Here is a 19,056-nt window from a genome sequence, read left to right as displayed (position 1 = left end):
AGTATTTCGGTGTGCCCCGGTGTCCGCAGGCTTTTGTTGCACCCATAACCAGTGGTGATTGCGGCAGGGAGGCGGTGAGGGCTTGGGCAGGCAGCATCTGGGAGATGCCTCCTGGAGAAAGGGAGGTGAAACCTGTGGTGGCTCCCGGTTCATGGCGAAGACCGAACCGAGCATTTCCTCTATCCCTGCCTGAGATCCAGAGCTGGCATCTGCCACCGGGACGTGAACGCCAGAGGCTGATCTGGCAGCTCTGCTGAGCCAAGGCCACCGGCACGGCCACGACTGAACCAAGACCTTGCTCTGGAGCTGATGCTGCAGGAAGGCAGTGCAGAAAGCGCAGATTAGGAGGGATGCGATTGATGGCAGAACAGGCTGACCTTGTGCAGGGTTGGCCAACATCTGCGTGCTCAGCGCCACTGCTACATGCAGCTCTTTGTATGTGAGCCAGAGCTTGTGCAACGCTGCATCTCAACCGATAAAGCAGGTGGGTCTTGGCATGAGCTTTGCGCTCTCTCTGGCCTTCGTCCCCTCGACCTGGATGGGAGCAGCCCGGGGCCTTGGTCAGGCAGCAACCGGGGAAAGGTCCCCCAAGGCTGGGACCGGTGGGACAGGGCTGCAGGTCACCTGGGAGCAGGTCGGATGCGATGGTCTTGGGCAGGGCTGCCAGCAGCAGGAACTGTCACAAAGCATCAGAGCCCAACGGCTGCAAGCAAGGCCCCGCAAAAGGCCGTTTTGTGGGGGGTGCTCAGCCCCAGGAGATGAACGAGTAGGAGCTGCCTTTCCCCTGTCCTATTTCTGCTCCTTTCCTCTGCTCCTTCCCTGCTTCTCACCCAGGTTTCCCACTAAGATCTGTCTTCTCAGGGCCACTCTCAGATCCCGCTTCTTTCCTCACAGGGCTCCCCCAGGATTTCAGGTGCAATGCTTGGCAGCCAGGAGCTGTGCCGGGGGTAACTGCTGGCACGGGGCTGGCTGGGGCAGCGGCAGCTTGGCTGCCTTCCACCATCCCCCTCTGCCCCTGCCGGCACCGGAGCTGCTGTGTTCTTTGCTGCAGGCCTCAGCCTGCCCATGGCTTCCTCCGCACCAGGGGGAAAAGGGGCTAACGATTTTGCTCCGATGCCACAGGGTAGGCCCTGACCCTGCGGCTGCCTGGCCTGTGCCCAGGCTGTGTACCATCCCAACCCATGCCGGGGCTGTGCTGGCAGGAACAGCATGGGCATTCCTGGGGGAAAAAGATCCCTTGGTCTCTGGGTACCACCTGCCCCTTCCCCTTGGCCCGTCCCCACCCCTTTCTCTGCTGCTCCACAGGGCTCTCGCTCTCCTTCCAGGGGAGCACCCCTCCCGACCCAGCGCAAGCCATGTGCCACTGTCCCCTCTGTGCCCCGGGGCTCCCGGTGGCTGGCCCGCTCTCGTCCCCCGCAGCACCAGGTATCTGAATCACCTCTCTACCCTGTACCAAGCCCCAGGACTCCCGGTGCAAGGTCCTCTCGCCAGGTCCGCTCTCCCCCCGGTGCCCCAGGGCTCTTGGTGCCCAACCGTACCCCCTCAGCCCCCCACACCCACCCTGTGCCACAGTGCTCCCAGCGCCTGACCCCCTCAGCCCCGCCATTCCCTGGTGCACGGTCCGGGTCCACTCTCCCCCCCTGAACCCCAGGGCGGCTGGTGCCCGTTCTGCCTCCTCTCCCACGAACTCCTCTGTGCCCCAGGACCCCCATCCTCCGGCCCTGCCGCTCCCCCCATACCCCACAGCTCCCAGTTTGACACCCCCCCCAAATCCCCACTCCACGTGTTCGGGCCACCACCGCTCCCCTTCCGCCCTCCCACGTGAGCGTTGGCGCGCCTGCCCCGGCGGGAGGCGTGGCCTGACGCTCGACAGGGCGTGGCCAAAGCACTAGGGGGCGTGGACTGGTACTTAAGGGGCGTGGCTTTGGTCGGCGGAGACGTGGTTAAGGCAGCGGTGGGCGTGGCCACGCCGGCGACGGAGGGAGGCGTGGCTGACGTTCGGCGCTGCGCGCGCGCGCGTGGGGCCCGGCGGTGGCGGTGGCGGTTAACGGGGGGGAGGGCGGGAGGGGGTGGGTAAAGCGAACCGGGAACGACGGGTTGAGGATCAGAGAAAGGAGTGAAAAGATAAACCCAAGAGAAATTTAAAAAAAAAAAAAAAACAAAAAACCAACAACAAAAAAAAACCTACCAAAAAAAAAAACCCACCCCAAAAACCAACATAAACGGACTCACGGCCGCGAAGAGGTCAAAGGTCGGAGGTGAGGAGGAACCGCTTCCCCGTCGGTGAGGTGAGAACCACCGGCAAGCGCGATCGTTTCCCTGACGGACACCGAAATATCCCCCACCCCCCCCCACCCCCCCCCCCGTGTCGCCTCAGCGCGGTTCCCGCCGGGCCTGGGCGCGCGCCTTCCCCTCACACACACGCACGCGCGCGGCCGCGCGCGTGCGTGTGTGTGAGGGGAGGGCGCGCGCCGCAAACGCCCCCCCCCCCCCTTTTCCTTTTTTAACGGCTGTTTAACGATCGCTCATAGCATCCCCCCCCCTCCGTGAGGGAACTGAGGCCTTTAGGCCTCTCTCAGGCAGGAAGCCTGAGGAGGAGGGCCCCTCAACCGGGGTGAGGGGGCTCCCCCCGCCCCTCCTGGGTGTCTTAGGGGACACACGCACACACGCGGTGGATTTAGGGTGTGTAAAGGAGGCCGGGGGGTGTGGAGGGAGCCGCTGGATCCTTCCCCCTCCCTGTAACCGGTGGTGCTTCAGGTACCTGTTGGATTTGGGGATTTGGAGGGTGGTGAATATCTTCCGGGGGGGGGATTATGGGGATTGTGTTTAATTTTATGAATGTGTTTTCTAATAATTAGCAGGAGTGTGGGTGTTAGCGGAAAGAACAAAGATTAATTTTCTTGTTTGCAAAGAGCTGTGCTTTCCTGAGATACAGAATCAGACTGGTTTGGGTGGGAAGGGACCTTTGAAGATCTTCTAATCCACCCCCCTGCCATGGGCAGGGACACCCTCCACTAGCCCAGCTTGCCCAAAGCCCCATCCAACCTGGCCTTGAACCCTGCCAGGGAGCCAGGGGCAGCCACAGCTTCTCTGGGCAACCTGGGCCAGGGCCTCAGCACCCTCACAGGGAAGGATTTCTGCCTCACATCTCCCCTCCTGCAGCTTCAGGCCATTCCCCCTTGTCCCGTCACTACACTTCCTGATAAAGAGTATATGCACTCCTTGATATGCAGAAGAAGGGACTACCTTACCCTCTTGGCACCCGAGGGTGAAGAAGCAAGTGGTGTGTGTGGGAAGGGAGGGAAGATCTGGGTTGGGTACTTGTGCAGAGGATCTGCTGAGGGCTTGGAGTAGCCACTGCTCTGCCTGCAGGACGATTTGGAAGGAACTGGGATCAAAACAGAGAGTGTTTACTGCTTAGGAAACCGGGAGCTATCACCCCGAGGTATCGCTGTGCTGTAGGAAAACAGGGAGCAGAGAGGAAGGGAGGGAAAGTACGAGGAAATGTATCTCAGAGAGGGACGTACGAAGTTTGGTGGGTCAAAGATGGTGGGGTGGGACTGAAACAGTAAAGAGGGTGAGATGAAGGAAAGAGTTAATCATTTCTGCTGCAGCATTAGAAGAAGATGCTTTATAGAAAAGGAGTGTGTATGTAAAAGGAATGACTGAAATGTGGAGTAAGCGCCTCTGCTTGATAGGTTTGCTTGGTGCGTCAGTAGGTAGTTGCTGGCGACTTCAGAACCAGAACTATTCTATTGCTTTGATTTTACGGGGACTTTGCTCTGTGATGACAGCACGGTGCTACAGGTATCTTTCACTCTGGCTAATCACCCTAGTCTTTGAAGTTTGGTTAATATTTAGGAATCAACTTCCTTACGTGAGACTGGGTGAGCGTTTTTAGATTATTTTCTATTATAATGAGCAAGGAACTGTTTGAATCCTGAAGTGGTGGTGTTGTAGGTTTGTATTTGGGAGAATCCTGAGAAAAGAACTACTGCCATAGTGCCAAAGTTTCCTGACAGAAATGTCCATTTATTTTTCAGGATTGTTGAAAGACAAATTCAGTTCCCTTTTGTGAGAGGGGTGAAAAAGATGAAGCATGATCTCACTCTTTGTGAAACCTGTAACTGTTATGACCGCATACTAGTGTGATAAATTTAGGATTACACGAACTGTTGTGTAATGCAGAAAGGAGATTAGCTGACTTGAATTCAGAAGAAAGGAAAACACCCTGGGATTTTCACTGAATGTATGACACATCCAGAGCTGTGCCCGAGTCCTTCTACCAAAACAATTCTGCTCAGTATTTTCAGTTACAAAGCTTAACTTGGTACAGTGCTGTTTATTTTTCCAAATGTGATTCAAAGGTAACAGCACAAAAGAGCAAAGAAGAATCAGGTTTTGTATCAGGAACATTAAAATAGTTTTTGAACTGTCAAAATCTCTGTGATGAATGAATTTGTCAAGCTCTCTCTGAAGATGGCTGTTGAGTTATTCAATGTTATTTTTATTCAGTGGGTTGCTAGGCTTGTCTGTCATCAGAGTTCATATAATTATGCATAGAAAAGTAATTTTTTTCCCCTCTCTGATGAGCAAAGAGTTTAAAAAAATAGAATAGGTACAGCTTGATGAACAAAAATAGTTTTACCTGTCTATAGTGGAACGTAGTAGATAATGAGTGGAAGGGGAAAAGCTGCAGTACAGCAATTTTGACAGATTGTGCAGCCTGGGAATCCTCCTTTCTGTTCTCACTGTGGCCGACTTTCTGTGCCATGCTTGTGGAACCAACAGACCTCCCTTGACTCTCTTTCCAGGGAGCTGCAGGTGGCTTTCTCCTGTTTTACAAAAGACTTTGCAGCGCAGCGCCCCAGTGATGGGGAGCACGCTCCTCTGTGCCGGGTGCTGTATGAGCAAGGAGGAACCGATGGCACTTGGCCCAAGGAAGTCAGTCTTGAGTATAGAACGAGACCGGAGGTAGATGTAGACTGGGCTTTACAAATGTTCCTTAGCTGTAATATCTTGTGTTATAATTCCTTCAAAACTTATATGGTACGATAAAGGGTGAGAAAGAAAGGTCTTAAGGAACATGAGGCAGTTTTGTGGTCGTGCAGCCCCGTTTCAACGTCTGTAAGCTATTATGTCTCACAACCAAAATACCAAAAAGAAGGTGGAGGAACAGGGTCTGAAAGGTGTTTGTCTTCAAGTGAATCTTTTAATTTATGTCCTCGGGTGAAGACACAGTCCTGGTGTTTCAGAATGGCTGGTGTCCTTTCTGTGTAACTGGGTTCCCTTGGGAAGAAAATAAAATTCTAATCCTCCTGCCAGTAGAAGAGTGACTTTGAGCTACAGTGAGAGAGTGGTGGTGAACGAGGAGGGGAGGAGGGTTGCATTTCCTTGCTAAAAACTGAATTAGTCTTGTATGGACCATTATGATAAAGATGCCATGGGAATAATAGTTGGTTTGTTTTCGAAAGACAATGTCCGAGTCAGACTTTGAAACTTGTTATCTGACAGAGTAGTTTTGGGATTGCTTTACTGTTGGGAAGAAAGGGCTTAGTGATTTGCTGATGCTGGGTTTCTAATTGGTGACTATTAGAAAGAAAAATATTTAGCTCTGTGTGATGTTAGAGATGACAAAAAGTTCCCTTATCGGATGTTGGGAGTCCCCGTAGTTTGTTTATGCAGGCTTGCCAAATGTTACTTCTGTAACCTAGAACCTGCTGAAAATCAATCCCGTGCAAGTGAGTCACCTTACAGATGCTTGCATTCCCTTGTGCCTTCTCAGGGCGCTTTTCAAGCCTGAAAGATATTAAAGTGCACGCTTTTTTATAACAAAAACTGTTCTGATTAAAGGTTGGGGTTTGGTTTTATTTGTGGGAACAATGCATGGAAATACATGCTGAAGTTTATGGCTTAATTTTTGCTTTCTATTTTGTGGACTAAGTGGTCAGAGTTGTGGTGTTGTCTCCCTCATTCCTGTCAGTGTCAGCATCCTGCCTGTGAGAGGATCCCCGTTAGATGACACAGCCAAAACTTCCAGCGTTCAAGAATTTTGAATGAAAATACCACTGAAGCTCTAACGTTTGGGAGTTGTAGAGAGGGTGCATGTGGAAAAGGAAGCGCGTTTCCCCAGAGAGCCAAATGCAGAAGTTATACAAACTCTTCTGTTGATAGCTGTCACGAGGTACCCAACTGCTTCTACAGAAACCAAGTCCCCCTCCTGAAATGGGAAGACTATTGTTTTACATTTTTCCACAACATGTTTTTCAGGAAAATGATAATGCTTGATGCATAAACTTAGTTTGATCCAACTCTAATTACTGTTAGCCAGGAAACTTTTGCCAGTGATAGCTGCACTTTGTTGTAGAGGTGTGTTTGTAATGTGACGGAGTGGCTTACTCAAAACCTATTTCTAAGTATTTTTGGGAGAGTTTCCTTCTAGGAGACAAGTGACCCAATATAAGCTGTGAACTTCATAAATAAAAAAAAACCTACTACTACTGTTGCATCAACAGAGATCGCCAAAGCGAGCTGCTGAACTAAATTCAAAGGATTGCGGGAGCGGCGATGAAAATGGCGGCGATGCAAAAGCTGCTTGAAGCCTCTATGCTGGCAATGCAAATTTCAGGAGGAGGAAGGTACCTAAAAAAAGCTCTTCTGCCCTTCTTCTGTTAAAGTCAGGGCCAGAACCGGTTTCTGCGTGGTGGAGGGACTGCGCCTTTGTATGGGAAAGTGGAGCAGTACGTGGAAAATGCAGACATCTGCTAGAAGTATTTACATAGATCTGGTTTACCTGGGAAGGGTTTCAGAAACCCACTGCATCTGTAGCACCCAGGACTGAAATAGCAACCTAAACATGAGCAATGGTGTAGTGGGCTGCTAAAGGAACTACATTTCCTTCTGAGGAGTATATTTGCCTGTTATGGACACTTTTTAAAAATGTTATTGTCCTCTTTAACTTTCCCCACCCTGTAAAACTGCTGAATGAAGTATGGATATTAAGCATTTATAGTGGTGCAATCTCTTAAAAAAAAATACTTGCAGTAGAAGGTGCTATTTGGATATACAGACAAGACAATGTATTTGAGAAATAGAACTGAAAATCATACAGTCATAATCTCTGGGCCCAAATTAAATATTTTTTTTTTTTAATAGAGGTCATTAATCACCAATTCTGATTTCTGTCCTGAAGGAGGGTTTTGAACCAGGAAATGTGTCCTTTGCAGGGAAAGGAGTCCCAGCTATAGTTAAAGAAACAGGAAAGAAGTCATGCTCATTTCAGATACTTATTTGATGAGGTAAATGAGTAATTGCAGCTGCAGAACTGTTGAGAAAGAAAAAGTGAATCTCCAATGGGTGTGTGGTGATGATAAACGACTGCTATAGGTACTTCTCAGTTACATGAGCTTTGTCTCAAAAAAGCAATGCTGGAGCTGGGTAGAAATCGCATTCTTAAAGTACTAATTACAAACATTGCTTTCATCACTTCTGCAATATGTGGGTTATTCAAATGCAGAGGTGTTTCCGTTTTTCATTTGAAGAGTAGCAAGACCACATAAGAAGGATTAAGATGCAAATCAAACCTGACTATCAGAGGCCATCAAGGGATGCAAAAATTATTCTGTGAATGTCTTAATAGAAGATGGTGGAGGAAAGAACAGAGGGGAAAACCTACCGCCCAGTGCCACTGAAACGGAAGTGTTCAATATCATTTTTGTAGTTGATTCTTACTGAAGACCAAAGTCAGCAGGCGAGCAAATAATGCTAGTGACAGACTAGGAAAAAAGAAAGAGCAGGTTTGCAATTAATCATCTAAGTGAGATATTTTTGTCTATGTACTTAAAGTACAGACTAAAAAAACCTTAAAAGCTTTAGTAGGTGTCTTTAGAGAAATGGAAAATAGATGATGCTTTGAAAGACTAGAGAAGACTGAGCAGTTTGTGTAGGTGAAGGAGTGGGAAGAAGGGAATGGAGAGTAGTAGTCATCTCAAAATCCTGCAGTAAGTAGTCAAATGATTTATAAGCACCTGAAAGATTACAGGGAGCACGTAACAGCCAGTGCTGGTTTGCCACAGGTACTTCCCTGGCAAAGTGAGTTTACTTCTTTCTAGGATAAGATGTCAGGTCTGTTTCTGGCTGCAGAAACAAAAGCTTCCATGTATCTTGCATTCAGTAAGGTTTTGATTTTTGTCCTAATAAGATTCTCAAGTAGGTAAGGTTTAAAAAAACCCAAACCCTAAAACCTCAGAAGGTGCTGCTATATGATGGATACAAACCTTGTTAAATAAACATCCTGAGAGTACCAGTAAAGACCTTGTTAAAACAGAAGACAGAGAGGTTACTGTGGGGACGATGGCTTTTCATTCGTGATTTGAGTGGTATGCACAGGCTGTGCATATTAAAGTTGTAAATGACATGAAGCTGGGAAGGACTGCAAATGTGCTATATGACAGGACTAAAAATGGAGAAATGGATTTGATGACTTAAATGTTAACTGAAAAACAGGCACAGGTCAATAAGGATAGCGGTAAGGTTTTGTATTCAAGCAAAACTAATCAGCTGCAGGCACTGGAATAACTGATTAGGTATAATCCAGAATTAAAGGAGCCTTTTCACCCACACTGGTGACCAGTGATCTCCTGTGGGGAAAGGAGGAGGGGAGGCAAAAGTTTTGTTTGGGTATGTAAACTGGAAAATAATCTGCAGGTTGTGATGTAATCCTTCCACCCAGTGCCGGTAAAGCTTCATGGGGACACCCGGTGACCTGCTTTTGGTATGACGCTGGAAAAGTGACATGAACTAAGTGGAGAGACTGTGGAGCAGAGCAGTCTGTCTCTGGAAAGCGTCATCAGGGACAGCTGCATGCCCTGAGGAGACTGAGGGGAGACTCGAGGAGTTCACTCTTACAGGTATTGCTACTGAGGCTGTCCTGTTCTCCATGCTCACTGAGAACAGCACAGAAGTAGAGGTTTAAATAGCAGGGAGAGACACAGGTAAATGTTACAAAAAGCAATCTAAAGCTTATACTAGAGCATGTTGCTTGGGGTGGCTGTGAAGTCTCCAACTAAATGCTTAAGAACAAGACAAATAGACATTTGTTGGGAATAATTTGAGAATAACTCATAGTGCTCTGAGTGAGGTGCATGAATTAGAGCCCTCAGAGTCCCTTCTAGCTCCATCTTCTCTCATGGGTGAGCTGTAATTACTAATGAGGTTTGTTCTGTGCTGCCTGCGCTGTGGGTCTCTGGCCATGACCGGATGAGTGCTGGGGCAGGATAAACGACATGAGCGAAGGGCAGCCTGCCTCGCTGTTAGTGCCTTTCACTGCAGACAGAATGAGGCACGAGGCGCATGTCCTGGAAGAAATAGTTTGTGTCCTTCAGTGCAAAACTGTGTGTCTGGCCTTGTGTGTTTCACAGAATGCTGTCATGGTTATGCTGAAGTGTTTATCTTGAATTTTTTTTTTTTTTTGACAATTTGTATGCTTTAGTGGAGTGTGAGGACTGCTTTTGGGAGGTTTTGACTCTTTACTGCTAGTCCATAATGTATGTAGTACTTGGCAACTTTTCAGAAATGACATTATGGATCCGACAAAGCTACCATTTCATGAATGACATCCAAAAGCATTCTCTATATATCATCTGGGATGTTAAACTTGATCTTGCAGAGAGGTTTAGAAAATGACATTAGCAGAAATCGTAGCTGCAGTAGAAAGACAAGTGTATTGCAGGTCTGTGCTGGGTGAGCTGTTTGTGTGCTGCTCTCTGAAGTCTTGCACAAAAAGCTGCAATGATACGCAGGCTGCAGTGATTGTTACAGAAGGAGCCAAGTGGATGACATTCTGTTTAGGAGGAAATACAAATGTAGGCACAGCTGCTTTATTATATTACAGTGATTGGGCTTGATTAAGACCTACAAGAAGGTAAAGAACACTTAATTAGCACTTGGGAATCCATATTATTTTTATGGAAATTAATTTTCTCCACACTTCAGGAATTTTAAAATATGAGTTTAAGATGCCTGATCAGTGCACTCATACAGACAAGGTATATCCTAACAAAGATCAAATATACTCTTTGTTGGTTACTGTTTGCATCCTGGAATTAATTTCTCTACAGCTGGAGTCAGGAACTTCCTGACTGGCCAGAGAGTGAGAAGTTGATCAAATTCCTCAGTGTTTGTGTCTGGCCACTGAGCTGGGGCATACTGCAACAGGCCAGCATGCTGCTGTTGAAGTGACAGGTGGATTTAATAGTAAAGCTCTGATATGTAATTCCATGTGGGTGTTGCATCAGTCTTCTGGTATTTTTAGGAGAAAGTGATTCCCTAGGCATTTCTTGTAAAGCAGCTACATTGATAAACAAAAAGTGGATTATTCCAAAAGTGATCACGTGAGACGCATTGCATAAGGACAGCTGTTGGGTCAGACTGACGGCCTGTTTAGGTTAGTATCTGGTTTCTGAGTGTGGACAGTATTTAGTACTTGGGAAGACTGTACGAACAAGACAAATATGTTAGATGCTGGCAGCCAGCACGGAGTGTGGGAGAATGGTCCGTGACTGAGGGGCTTCTCGAGCCGGAGGAATGCCTTGGCTTCGCACAGAATAGTGCTTCATGGCTTGCTCTTCCAAAAATTTGTCCTCTTGCTTTTTTAACCCACGTGACATAGACAGTCTCCTGGGGTAAAGATTTCCACAGCTTAACTGTGTGTTTATTTTGAGCTGCCAATTTGTAGTTTTGTTTGATGCTGAATTATTCCTGTACTGAAAGAGGCAGCCCTCCCCTGTTCAGTTTCCTCAGATCATCTCTGATTATTAGAGGTCCACTGTGTCCATTTGCTGATTAAATCTTTTCCAGATTGAAAAGTTTTTTCCCATATGTTTTGTTTTATGGAAGCTGCTCTGTCTTTGATGATCCTTGCTGAACTTCTCTGTACCTTTTCTAGTTCTCCTGCATGTCCTTTTTGAGATGAGGAGGAAGAAAGACCAGAACTGTGTATAGCACAGATTTGCATATTAATCTAATGATTTCTATTAGTTCTCCATTCCATTCTTAACAATTCCTAATACAGAATTTGCTTTTTTTCAACAGCATTGGGTTCATATTTTCAGAGAATTAACGATTAGGACACCAGGATCTTGTTCGTGAGCGGTGACAGCCTGTTGAGAATGCATGCTTGTGTATGTAACATTATTTTCCCCATGTGCATCATATACCGTTTGTTGGCATTGAACTTTAATCTCTCGTTTTGTCACCTGGTCACTCGATGTGGAGTTATTTCTGCCAGCTCTTCAGTCAGTCTGATCTTTGCCACTGTGAATAACGGACAAAGTGTTATTTATGTCAACATTGCACCTTTTTTTCCAGGGAACTTGGGAATATGTCAAACAGCACAGTTCCCTGTGGGACTGTCTGATTACCTCCCTCTATTAAAAGAATCAGACATTTGTTATGATCTTTTTTTTAACTCCTCTGGTAATCAATTTCTGTCCCTATGAAGGCCCTCCCCCTTTATCGCATGACAGCTTAGTTTTTCTGAAGTCCCCAATGAGGAGTTTTCTTGAACATGTTTTTAGTAGCCTAGGGAGATGTTCTAAATTGGATCTCTGCTACGTGCTTGTTTATTCCTCTGGAGAAGTCAGTCTAACAGCTTTGTAAAGCTGACTCTTCCTCAATGTGTCATAACTCTTCTTCCATCAAACAATTCTGTCTGCTATTTTCTACTGATTTCTTTAGAGTATCTGCCTTAGTGATCTGTAGTTTCCCAGATATTCACAGAATCCTGGAATAGTTTGGGCTGGAAGGGACCTCCCAGCCCACCCAGTGCCACCCCCCTGCCATGGGCAGGGACACCCTCCACTAGCCCAGCTTGCCCAAAGCCCCATCCAACCTGGCCTTGAACCCTGCCAGGGAGCCAGGGGCAGCCACAGCTTCTCTGGGCACCCTGGGCCAGGGCCTCAGCACCCTCACAGGGAAGGATTTCTGCCTCACATCCCATCTCCATCTCCCCTCCTGCAGCTTCAGGCCATTCCCCTTGGCCTGGCACTCCCTGCCCTTGGCACCAGCCCCTCTCCAGCTTTCCTGGAGCCCCTGCAGGGACTGGAAGGGGCTCTAAGGTCTCCCCGCAGCCTTCTCTTCTCCAGGCTGAACCAGCCCAACTCTCTCAGCCTGAGGTCTCCAGAGCAGAGGTGCTCCAGCCCTCGCAGCATCTCCGTGGCCTCCTCTGGACTCGCCCCAACAGCTCCGTGTCCTTCTTGTGCTGGGGACCCCCGAGCTGGACGCAGCACTGCAGGGGGGTCTCCCCAGAGCGGAGCAGAGGGGCAGAATCCCCTCCCTCGACCTGCTGCTCACGCTGCTGGACACGCAGCCCAGGACACGGGTGGCTTTCTGGGCTGCCAGCGCACGTTGCTGGCTCATGTGGAGCTTCTTGTCCCCCAACACCCCAAGTCCTTCTCCTCAGGGCTGCTCTCCATCCATTCTCCACCCAGCCTGGAGTTGTGCTTGGGATTGCCCCAACTCATGTGTAGGACCTTGACCCTGGCCTTGTTGAACTCCATGTGGTTCACACGGTCCCACCTCTCCAGCCTGCCCAGGTCCCTCTGGATGGCATCCCTTCCCTCCAGCGTGTCGACCCACCACAGAGCTTTGTGTCATCTTCAAACTTGCTGAGGGTGCACTCGATCCCACTGTCCGTGTCACCAACAAAGATGTCAAACAGCGCCGGTCTCAACCCCAACCCCTGAGGAACACCACTTGTCACTGGTCTCCACTTGGACATCGAGCTGTTGACCACAACTCTTTGAGTGTGACCAACCAGCCAATTCCTTATCCACTGAGTGGTCCATCTGTCAGATCCACATCTCTCCAATTTAGAGACAAGGTTGTTGTGTGGGACAGTGTCAAATGCTTTGCACAAGTCTAGGTAGATGACTATACTCCCTAGTGAAAATCAGAAGAATACTTCCCTCCTTTCAGGAACCATACTGGGACAAAAGCTGACATGTTGCATCTCTTACAATAATAACCTCTGGTTTGGTACCCTGGCTGGTGTAATGTGTCCTTCTGTAGCCCCTTCACTGGCACACGGATCTGTGATAGAGCCTGATGTCCCTCCTAAGAAGACTTCAGCAGGGAAGCTTCCTCCCCTCCATAACTTCTCCTCTGCGAAGATAAATTCAAATATTATTTAGCTTTTCTTGTATGATTTTTTTGTTGTTGTTGTTGTTCCGTGTTCTCCTGATCACGTATTGGTCCTACAGACTCTTTGGTGGAGGACTTGCTGCTCATGGTATCTGGATTAGCATTTATTACTAGTTCTTATGCCTCTTCCCAGCAGTTCCTCAGGCTCCTTTTTGATTTGCTGTATAATGCTCTCATACATAGTATGCAAGAGCCTCTCTCCCCGTTTTCCTCATTTGGACACATCTTCAACTCTTCACAGAATTTTTTGACACGCGATAGGCATTTCTTCTGAGTTTCCCATGTAAAATCTCCAAGTAGCCTCTGTCACCTCCAAACATTTTGCTCCTCTAATTCCCCTTAAGTTTTTTTAAATGCACTCTTTTTTTATGTAGTCTGCTCCCCTGCCCCGCCGCCCTTCCCCCCCTTTGCTGTTATGCAAAGCAGTGGGGTTTTATTTTGGACTCTCTTATTCATGGAAAGATACAACTTTAGTTGTCAAATGAGAATTTCTGGTAAAAGCAGAGCCACTGTCCAAACCTGCTTCTTTGTGCTTTGTTTGTTGAGAGTTTTAAATACAGAGTTAATTCAAGTACTGCTTAGGTCTGATCCCATTGAGATGATGCCACACACGAAGGAAATCAGACTTAATGCCATCTAACCAGATGATAGCTCAAATCTTTGTTCTTTTTTATTTCTGTTGAACCTTTTGAGGGATTACACTACAGCCTGGTTCTGTATGCCCTGCCACGATGATCCCAACAGGGAGAGGTGTGCTAAAGCCACACCACCTGAGCTGAGCTTGGCTGACAAGGTACTAGCTACGGAACTAACCACACAGCAAAAATAGCACTGGAAGAACCTTTAGGGGGCTGAATAATAATGAATTGAAGTTGATCCTATTGATAGAGAAGTTCGGTGTAAAATGTGTCGGACAGCAAGTTCTAAACTGAATAACTTTTTTGATAAAATGAAGGAATTGCCACTTTACAATTCAGTACAGTCGTTGCTGATACATGGTGGAGGAGGTTTACAAGGCATTTGAAAAAGTCTTTTTTTTGAAAGACATTCTAACTACCATTGTTTAAAGTTTGTGTATTGCATGGTGATTGAGAGTTTATATCCTTTCCAAAACTCCTGGTAGTTTTTAATTATAGCATTATAACTGTGGACTTCTGTTCATCTAAGTAAATGTCTGTTTTCTATAATAAAAATTAAAAAATTCAAGAATTAATTTGAAAGCCAAACATTACAATCTGTTTTGTCCCTTTTGCCTTCTTATCTCATTAGAATAGAAATTTAGTGCTCAGTTGCCTAAGGCCTGGAAAAAATATAACGTTGTTGCACTTTTAAAATTCAATTGCAGGTGATAGATTGGTGTTGTGGAAAAAATCCACCTTAGCTAGAAATCCTCCAAATAGTTCACTGACAGACAAAGCAACTGCTTTCTGGAGGGCTTACAGATTTTATCTGGCTGAGAATTGACACGCTGCTTGGCATGCTCGTTAGAAAAGCACGTTCTGGCGGCACTGTGAAGAAAGTAAGAATTGGATACATATCTTCTTAATATTTACAGTAGCTTTTGAATTGTGCTTCTTAGCTTTATATTTCACAGTATTTTAAATGTAATTGGTATTGTTTACTTTCCTTTTGCAGACTAGGGAGAAATGAGTCTAGAGAGGACAAGCCTTTTGTCCAAAATCTGCTCAGCAGCTTAGTGCCAAAATTGGAAATTGAATTTGGGGATTTTCCCTATGGTATATGTCCTGCACCTTTTCTCCTCTAGATTAACCCTTGTCCTAACTAGTTTTGCAGGTTTTCTGTCATGTATCTCCATCACTTGCCCCATGTGAGGAATATACTGTTTCTGAAATTGTAATAAATGCTGCTAAAACAGCCTAAAACCATATTTTAAGGGAGAAGCTGTCTCATATGATCGTGTTTCTTTCTATGTAGTAAATTGACAGTGGAGAACAGTTCATTACTAACAAGAACTAGGTTGGCAAGAACTCTGTGGTCAGGAAGAAGATTGGAAAACGTTTTCTTGTTTTTGTAAGCTGTCAATAAGTTTGACAATAAGTTGTTGTCTAACACTGTTGGAAGTATTTTGGGAAGCCAGAAAGGACATTTGATAGAAACTACATTCAATGAATTGCTATCTTTAAGCAGGAGTTTAGCTGAGGTTCTTCTGTTGTGGCAGAAAAGTCCAAAAGATGTCCTGAAAATAGGTTTGGAAACTTATTTTGAATGTCATTCCCTTTAGTAGCTGATAACATATTATGGAATCATTTAGGCTGGAAAAGATCTTTAAGATCATCAAGTCCAACTCTTACCTAGGATGTTAAGATTATTTAAGTGCTTTCTTTTTAAATGTTTGTGGCAATATTTCTCTGTCATTGTTGCTACTCAAGTATTTCAAGATATGATTAAAAATTTGTAAAATGAGTGAAATACCACCTGTAAAATGGGGTCTATTTCAGATAACCTCTGGATTTTTAAACTCTCAAAACATAAATGAATATTGTAGAGGGAGGAAAATGGGCAAAAAGGTGAGAACGAAGTGAGTGGCTACTGTTAATTTGTATAGAATTTTGTATCAAGATATGTGTAACTCCTTGATCTTTAAACCTCTTAAGTTCCTGGCAAACATGCTTTTATTTGGTTTTGTTGGTTTTGGGGTTGGTGGGTTGTGGGGGGGTTTTTTTGTTTGTTTGTTTGTGGGGTTTTTTTGTGTTCACTGAGGGAAGTAAGTTGCCAAGCAAGTTCAGAGCAGTCCAAATGTTAGACTGGTGTGAAGAGGTTTGAGGTGTCCTCACAGAAGGATAAATGAGAAGGGAACGGTATATTGGAGATGTTTGATCCTTGCAATGCAATATTGTACGATTATATTGTACTATTGAGAACTCGGAGATTTGACTCCCATCAAAACTAACTTGTTTCTGACCACATTGGTGATGTGCCTGGTTATCCTGATCTAGATGCATGTTTTGTGTATTGAAATCTGATTCAAAAAGTCAGTTCAGACTTTAAATACTGTTTTGGCCATATAGCTGGAATGGAGGGAATGCACCTTGAAATTTAATTTATTGAGGAATTTGTACTTTGTGAATATGAAAAGTACCCTTCTGTGAAGAATACTCGACTGAGAACATACAGGCTGTTCTGGAGCCTTGTTTGTGAAAGAGCAGTGTCAGGATTAACCCATTCCAGATGCCAGCCTCCAGGAGGTTAGTGCACCGGTCATGATTTTCCCATAGGAAGTATTCTGTTCCCCTGTGACCTCGGTGTCCTTTCACAGCACAAAGCATGTTATTCTTCTCATGGGAATGCAATCGGAGAATAGGAACTTGGTGTTAGAGCTGATTATGTAGCATTTCTATGAAGGGAGTTTAGTGTCTTGAGCAGTTTTCTTGTTTTCCCACCTCTGAAGTCTTCAGAAGAATGCTTCATCCCTGGTCCTTGTTGGAGGAGAATTCACGCTTGCTGAAGAGTGGGAGAATTGGGTTCCTGAGGTCTGTTCCTCTCTTCCTTCCCCTTCTCCCTTTTGCTGATGCTGGGATGCGAGAGCTCCTACAGCAGCTGAACACCGGTCATTTTACTGAGGGGATCACAGTGGTGATAGCTCCTAGCATCTCGAGGATATGAAGCACCTCTGCAGTCCAACAAAGGGCAAGAAAACCAGTTTTGTCTTTGCTGGTGTGTGTGTGATCGAACATGTGGCTGTTTTCTGCATCTGCAGGGAAACTCTTTGATTTCACTTGTTTTCGGGGCAGGATTTTGTGGTGCTGAGTTTCTGGCATTGTCATGAAATCATAGGTGTAGTGAGGACTGAAAAGAGGTCAGAGACACATTTGCAGGTCGAGTGGAGACTGTAAATCAGACAGTAGTAGACTCGGTATTGGTGATCATTCGTGCTTTTCCGCTTTGTGTGTCCTGGGCATAGCCCAGGAATGCAAGAAATACCTGTAGCCATATGTGTGTGTGTGTCCCCCTGTGGCCATAGAAGTGCTGCTGTGTGAAGGAGGAGGCATGAATATGAAACATTGATATGAAAGAGGTGTTGTCCTCCATGGACCCTCTGTTCTGTGCCTCAAGATCTTAACTGGAGCCTAGATAAATTTTTTTCTTATTTGACAGTACAAATTTGAAGTAGTCTGGCTAATTTTATCTCTAGCAACATCAGTCCTGCCGTCTCCACTTGTTTTGTGATACCTTTTGAAGGCAGGAGCTTGCTCCTTTGATTCTACTGTCTCTGGGGAGCCTGTGTGGGATTTATGGATACGTGGCGAATGACTGCAGCGTTGGGAGGGTGAATTATTGCTAACGGTCTGTATGCCCGCCTTGCCCTCTGATGCTGAGAGAACAGCAAATTGATCTACTCTGTTGGCAACGGCAGAACATGACTGAGTGACCTTTATAAATCCTAATTTTTAATAAACTCTTTCTTCTCTCCCCTTCATTCCTCCCCTTTCCTTCACCAAATACACAGCCTTGGCAGGAAAGCTTCTGAAATTCTGCGTCTGATCTGGGGCTGCTACATTGATGTTGATGTGCTGTTCCCCTCGTAAAGAACAGGTAGGTCAGAAAGACAGGGCATGCATTTGAAATGTTAGGGTCCCAGTGGGGATGCTGTGGCTGGTGGTAGGAGTTTGGGGGGACAGAAGGACCATGTTGGATCCCTTCCTGCTTTACCAAGCTCAGTGTTTCAAATGGAAAACGCTGGGTTAAAATTCCTGTTGAAAGTTTAGGTATAAGACTTTGCTGTAGGCCGTAAGATGGAGCAAATTATGTTATGTATTGAAGTGCAAGAAAAATTACTACAGAACAGTGATTTTTCTTAATATATTTATATTTCCCACTCTCCACTAGCTCAGTAATATGTTTTTATGACTACCTAATACTCAGGCCTGATTCAAGAACATTTTAAGGAAAATAGAGATGTTGAATATACTTTAAAAAAACAGGCTACTGTCTATTATAAAGGGAAAAGTTTTCATCCATTTGATAATTTTGCCTCGAAGCTTACAGTGGGCTCGTGTTGTCTGAGCTGCTGCTATCTACATACGAGCACGCTGCATTTTTGTGCACTTCAGTGGTAAAGGGAGGCCTTCTGTGAAGGCTGTAAAATGCTCTCGGGCAGAAATGTGAAGAATTTGGAACATGTAACTATTGTGAAGTGAGATAAAAGCTTTTGTCTTGGGAAAAGTAGTGTCATTCAGCATCTGTAAGTTTGAGTTTATTTTTCCTGCAAGAAGAAATTCTACATTTCTTCCTTTGCTGGTCAGTCTTGGTTTTTTTGTAAGAATTTGCAGTAGAGCCAGCAAACTGCAGCAACACTAGGAGCTCTCCAAGAAAGTATTAACTGTTCCAGCATCCATAATACTATGGAAAAGCAAGCTCTTTCTTTTTCAGCTCTCGGACAGGTGGGAAGAGCCTGATTTCAGCTAGCTAGAAGTTATGGTGAGTTAGAATTGTTTTTTACGAGGGGTTTGGATGAAGAGCTGCTGTGCTGGCGTACGCTGATGGGAAGGCTGGTGAGTCTGGGAAGAGGTGGTATGATGCAGTGCTGATGCTGGTGCTTAATTCCGGTTGAAAAGTTGTATTACCTTACTATAGTAGCCAACATGGAATATAGTTTGAGTTAAGTGGTATATAACATAACACACTTTCTAATCAGGATAAGGATTGGCTTGAAAAAAGGAGGCCTTGGGGCTCCAAGGTGGTGTGTGCATTTAACATTCTCTCTGCCTGTTTTGCATTGTGAATGAATAGCAAAAAAAATGATTGTGCTTTTTCTTGATGAGATGGTAGGAGCCCCTCTTCCAGAGTTGCAGCATTATGTATGAGAAGAGTTTTTGGCTACTTGAGAAACTCATC

At 45.8% G+C, this 19,056-nt stretch overlaps 1 protein-coding gene across 7 annotated transcripts in view; it reads left to right on the top strand.

Annotated features, from left to right (window-relative positions):
* Positions 1–2,001: 2,001 nt before the first annotated feature.
* Positions 2,002–19,056, top strand: part of SCAP (SREBF chaperone) — a 66,252-nt gene continuing 49,197 nt past the window's right edge. Inside the window, exons 1-3 of one of the 7 annotated variants that reach the window (XM_054818744.1) lie at positions 2,035–2,288; positions 17,669–17,754; positions 18,592–18,713. The gene's annotated coding sequence lies outside the window, so the exon portion shown is untranslated. Of the gene's footprint in view, positions 2,289–2,622; positions 2,758–8,890; positions 8,910–8,973; positions 8,994–17,668; positions 17,755–18,591; positions 18,714–19,056 lie in introns of those variants that run through there. The other 6 variants (XM_054818743.1, XM_054818742.1, XM_054818747.1 and 3 more) reach the window with 6 other exon arrangements.

Source organism: Grus americana, chromosome 2 (assembly GCF_028858705.1).
Source record: "Grus americana isolate bGruAme1 chromosome 2, bGruAme1.mat, whole genome shotgun sequence".
Lineage (NCBI taxonomy): Eukaryota > Metazoa > Chordata > Aves > Gruiformes > Gruidae > Grus > Grus americana.
This window is presented reverse-complemented; position numbering and strand designations above follow the sequence as displayed.